The sequence below is a fragment of the Silene latifolia genome, chromosome 9 (assembly GCF_048544455.1).
Source record: "Silene latifolia isolate original U9 population chromosome 9, ASM4854445v1, whole genome shotgun sequence".
Taxonomy (NCBI): domain Eukaryota; kingdom Viridiplantae; phylum Streptophyta; class Magnoliopsida; order Caryophyllales; family Caryophyllaceae; genus Silene; species Silene latifolia.
Genome location: NC_133534.1, coordinates 185819190 through 185825018, shown reverse-complemented (window position 1 = coordinate 185825018; position 5829 = coordinate 185819190). Strand labels below are relative to the sequence as shown.

Here is a 5829-nt window from a genome sequence, read left to right as displayed (position 1 = left end):
CTTTGAGTTTTGCACAATTTCTTCTTTGTCACTAGCTTCCACAACTTCATCCTCAACTTGCTTCTTCGGTGCTTCATACCTTGTACCACTTCTAAAGTGAATGGCACTAACCGTTTCATGTCTTGGGGGATTACTTTGAGGTGGTAATTGTCCCTTTTGTCTTTGTGAGCTTGAAGATGCTAGTTGAGTCAATTGGGTTTCCAACATTTTGGTGTGAGCTAGGATGTTGTTGATGGTGATTTCCTTTGCTTGACTATCTTTTTGCATTTGAGTGAAAAACTCTTGTTGATTCTTTTGCATTTGGAGGGCCGCTTTTTGAACATCAAAACCTTGGTCATTTTGTTGATTGTATGGAGTTTGATTTTGGTAACCTTGGTTTTGGTTGTAAAAGGGTCTTTGATTTTGGTTTCTCATGGGAGGTGAGGTGTATGTTGGTTGAGGGTTTTGAACATTTTGGCTTTTGTATGAGAGATTTGGATGGAATTTGGTGTTTTCATTGTAATAGTTGGAATAAGGGGTACCACTCTTGTATGCTTGAAAAGCATTCACTTGTTCATTTGTTCCCCTACATTCACTTTGGTCATGTCTCAAAGTTCCACAATTCTCACATATCCCACTTGGGATTGATGAAGATGCCGTCATAGCATTAACATGATGCTTTGGTGATTTTGAGGCTTCTTCAAGTCTAGCCATAACTTTTTCAAACTTTAAATTGATGGTATCAATGTGAGCACTAAGTTGAGCACCCAATTGAGTAATGGAGTCCACTTCATGCTTTCCTCCTCTAGTAGCCTTGCGAGGTCTACTATATTTTGAGTTATGGACCGCCATTTCCTCAATTGTTTTCCAAGTTTGATTGTCATCAACTTCGGCGAACATTCCATTTGATCCCATGTTGAGAATGTTTCTTGAATCTTCATAAAGACCGTTCCAAAATTGTTGTACCAAGAACCACTCGCTAAGTCCATGATGAGGACATGAGCGACAAATTTCTTTGAATCGCTCCCAAGCTTCATACAAAGATTCTTCATCTCTTTGCTTAAAGCCCGTAATTTGAGCTCTTAGCATGTTAGTCTTTTCCGGTGGATATAACTTTTTGTAGAAAGCTAGAGCTAATTTCTTCCAAGAATCAATTCCGAGAGTAGCCTTATCAAGGCCTTTCAACCATTGTTTCGCGGTGCCAATTAGAGAAAAAGGAAATAAGACCCATCGAATTTGGTCTTGAGTTACACCGGTTTGAGAAATCGCATCACAATAGTCACAAAAAGTCTCCATATGAAAATGAGGGTCTTCACTAGGCATCCCCCCAAATTGGCTTCTTTCGACTAATTGGATAAATGCAGAATTGGCAATAAAATTTCCGGTCAAGTGTTGTGGTGTGGGAGTACCATTTGGTAGGTTCTCCTCGGTGGGTACGGAATGTGATGAAAATTTAGGCATTGTGGGTTGATTTTGTGTTGGGTTCTCCTCACATTATCTTGCAAAAGGGTTGATGAACTCAATAGTATTTGGTTGAATATCTACAACCTCACCGATACCTCTCAAAGTTCTCCTAGCAAGTCTTCTATTGGTTGTCAAAATCCTTTCAATTTCGTGATCAAAGGGTAACAAGTCACCTTGTGACCTTCTAGACATGCAAAATATCAAACAACTCGAAAATAATTAGAACAAACCTTGAGGAGTTTTACTTCCCCAAGGCAAAGAAAGACACAACTAATAACAATACAAAAAAATCTAAATCAAGTTAACACCGTCCCCGGCAACGGCGCCATTTTTGGTCGTGATCCCTTGTGAGGGGTTTAGTTTTCAGTACTTGTCGTTAGGAGCACCTAGACCAAAACACAATTTATAACTTCACAAACAACTCTACAATTAGTAAAGAGGCAAGTAAAGGTCGGATCCCAAGGGACGGGAATTGAGATGAGATTTTCTATTGCAACTAGTGGTGTCTAAGGGTGTCACAATTTGGGGTTTGAAGTATAAGATCACTAAACTAAAAAGCAATGAAAGTAAACAAGCAAGATGAATAAAAATGGATGTAAACAATTGATAAAAAGCACTAGGGTGTCATGGGGTCATAGGGGATTCATGGGAATTGATCATACAAACATATTCTCAAATTATAATCAAGCAATTATTGTTGTGATGGATCGAGTTGGTTTATGTCTTACAATCCTAGGAAAGTTTGGGTCCCGGAGCCGAATCGATTAGATTGTACAACACCTACAAGTCGACTTAATCTTCCCTACTCAACAATATGCATGGTCTAATGAGACTCGAGTTGGTTTATGTCTTACAAGTCTCATTGAAAAGATAGGTGATGGGTAAAAAATGCAAGGATTCATAGGCTCACATTTCATCAAACATAACATGTGCATAAGTTGAGATCACAACAAGCAAGCAAATAAACTATGAAAACATATTAATTTAAGCATGAATCATTCCCCATGTTGGTTTTCCCTAATTACCCATTCACCCTAGCTAAGGTAACTACTCACTCATTATCATGTTGAAAATGCTAGCAAGGTTGTCAATCATACCAACAAAGTGAAACATGATGAATAAATGAAAGTGATTAACAATAATTAAAAAGGGATTAAGAGAATTATACCTACTAATGATTCCAATAATAAAGCAAAGAATAAAAGAAGTACTTGATGCTTGATTGGAAGGTTGTCAATCTCCCAATAATAACCCAAATAATCTTCAATTACCCAAAGTAAAGGATGAACAAGAGAGAGATTAAGGAAATTAAACTTGTATTAAAACTTGATTAAAGCGTGCCCTAAACTTGTATTAAAACTTGATCAATCTCCGAGCCGGCTACTTCTGGCCTACCATGCTGAAAGATTCCAGAACAAAGACCATGAAGTGCAAGAATTGTCAGATGCATGTTCCGGTGATACATGCACCTTCCCGAGACCTGCAACCAGTACTTAGTCCCCTACCATTTGCACAGTGGGGGATGGATTTATTAGGACCATTTCCGACGGCCTCCGGAGGAAGGAAGTACCTAATTGTCGCCGTTGACTACTTCACCAAATGGGTCGAGTCTGTCGCGGTACCTGCCAAGACCACGGCGGCCGTAAGAAAGGTGATTTGGGAGAACGTCGTAACTCGTTTTGGGTTACCCCAAGTCATTGTATTTGACCACGGCCGAGAGTTTTGGAGCGACATGATGATGAATTGGTTGGAAGAGCTCGGTATCAAATTTGTATACTCCTCCGTCTGCCACCCTCAGAGCAACGGGCAGGTGGAAGCAGCTAATAAAACAATCCTGAACGGGTTGAAGAAGAAGGTTGAAGATCTAAAGGGAAGATGGGCTGATGAACTACCCGGCATCCTGTGGTCCCTTCGAACCACGGAGAAAGAAGCAACAAGGTATAGTCCATTCCACCTAGTCTATAGGTCTGAGGCCGTCCTGCTAATTGAAGCAGCGGTGCCAACATTCAGAACGCAAACCTTTAACCCAGACGAAAATGAGGAAGGCCTGAGAGCCTCCCTAGACCTGGTCGAAGAAAGTCGAGACACGGCACGACTCAACTTGGCAGTATATCAAAACCGAATGAGAAGAGCATACAACCGTAGGGTCCACAAAAGGGACTTAAGAGTAGGAGATCTAGTCCTGAGAAAGTCGGCCGCAACAAACAAAGGAAACATCCATGGTAAAATGACGGCCAACTGGGAAGGACCCTACAAGGTGGTTGAAGAAATGAGGCCGGGGACATACCGGCTGACAGACATGGAGGGTGTGCCTCTTATGAGCCACTGGAACACAGACAACTTTAGGAAGTATTTCGTATAGCGGCGGAGGTGTCCGAGACCGTTGTGGGCACCCCAACGCGTGGTTATATCTTATGAAGAGTGATCCAAGTTTTCCATCAAAATGCTTGTCCCCTCCGTAGTCGTACCAAGGTAGACGCCACGGCCAAAGCCGGGCAGTCACTAGTAGACGCCACGGCCAAAGCTGGGCAGTCACTACAATGGCAATTGATACTCACGAAAGCGACCAACATGCTTAGTAGACGCCAACCGGGCAGTCACTACCAATGCAGTTGATACTCGCGAAAGCGACCAACATGCTTAAGAACGTATAAGTACAGTTGAGAAACGCAAATCTGACTGCCTCGGCCAATCCGGGAGTGGCAGAGGAAGCGATCAAGATGTCTATAAATACGAACGCTATCGAGCCGTAACCTCGATTGCCTCGGCCAAAGCCGGGAGTGACGGGGAAACGACCGATACGCTAACATGTTCACAACAGCAGATGGGAAGCGCAAATCTGACCGCCTCGGCTAAGACCGGGAGTGGAGGAGGAAGCGACCGACATGCCAACATGTTTAAAAATGTTTAAGTACAGTTGAGATACGCAATCTAACTGCCTCGGCCAAGCCGAAGGTAAAAACGAAAAAAAAAAGCGCTCAATATGTTTAAAAACGTAAGAAGACAACTTAATGGAGGATGAGATCAAAAGCCTCGTCCAAGCCGAAGGCAAATAAACAAACTTTATTGAAAAATGTTTACAGGTGAGGCAAAACAAAGTCGACGGCCATCCCCATAGGGATAGCCTAAACACAACCTACCAAAGTTTAACAAAGAAGAAGGTACAACAAAAGATTACAACATGAGACATGAAGCGCCAAAAGGATGGCAGGGAGGAAAGGCTCAATAGTTGGCCCCCGAACAGCTGAAGCTGTCCGAAGGGCCGGGTGAATCTGGTGACGACCGCCCGTCTCCCTATGCCTGTTGCTGCTCGCCACCGGCAGCAGTAGCATCATCACCAACGATGGGCGGCCCAGAGGATGGCTTGGCAGCTTCACTTGCCTTTGCCCTCTCAGCCTCCTCCCTGGCCAACTTCACCTTAGCATCCCGGGCCGCCTTGGCCTCAGCTTCCTGAGCAGCCTTCGCCGCCTTCGCCTCATCCGCAGCCTTGGCCTCCGCAGCAGCCGCCTTCTCATCAAGAAGTCGGTCAAAATCTTGCCACGGGAAGGTACCTTCTGGAAGGAGCTCCTTAATCGGATCCCGGGTAGCATCTTCAGCTTGGTCCCGGTACCGGGCACACATCTCAGGGATGATGACGGTTTTTAGCATCTCAATATCTTTCTCCCTCTGAGCAAGGATAGCCTTTGTGCCCTTATGCTCCTTCGCCTCGGCCAAATGCAGGGACTTCCATCTTTCCCTCTACTCAACCATGGCCTTATAACCACCATCAAGCTTGTCTCTCTCCTCCCGCAGCTTGGCGGCATCAGCCAACGCAGACTCGACCTTAGCTCTCTCGGCCAGGACGGCCTTCTCAGCGTCCTCCTTAAGCTTTCGCTCAGCGAGGAAATCCTTCATGGAGGCCAGGAAGTCCTTCTTCGTCCTCTCGGCCTCCTTCTTAGCAGCGGCTAGCTCAAGCCTAAGACGTTCGAGCACATGGGCAGATTGAGCCATAAGCTTTTCTTGCTCGATAAGCTGAGTGCCGGCTAGTTCAGCCCACTTCACCAGCCTTTTGGCCAACTTTACGCCGTCCTCCCTGAGCGGAAAACAGGAAACCTTCTGGGATGAGGAGTCGGTGGTGACATTTTTATCGCCCGTCTGCACAGGCTGCTTCCCCAATTGCCGTTCAGTAGGAACGACAGCCGGCGACGGCTGATCTATAAAAAACCCAGACAAAGCATCCATGTCAACATTCATTGACATATCAGAAAGCCTGTCATCAGGAATACCTAAAGAACCTGCTAAATCCGAGCCATGGGTTAGATCCATACCAGTCTTAGCCTTCTTGGACGAGGGGCCTGGCCCCCTTTCTTTCCCCCCTCGCCTCGAATAAAGAGCGGCGGCGCGGGC

General features: G+C 45.0%; 1 non-coding gene across 1 annotated transcript; it reads left to right on the top strand.

Moving 5' to 3' along the window:
• The first annotated feature begins 961 nt into the window (after positions 1-961).
• Positions 962-1068, top strand: LOC141602951 (small nucleolar RNA R71). The gene has a single exon (XR_012524853.1). It is a non-coding gene; the product is annotated as a small nucleolar RNA R71 (small nucleolar RNA).
• Positions 1069-5829: the final 4761 nt, after the last annotated feature.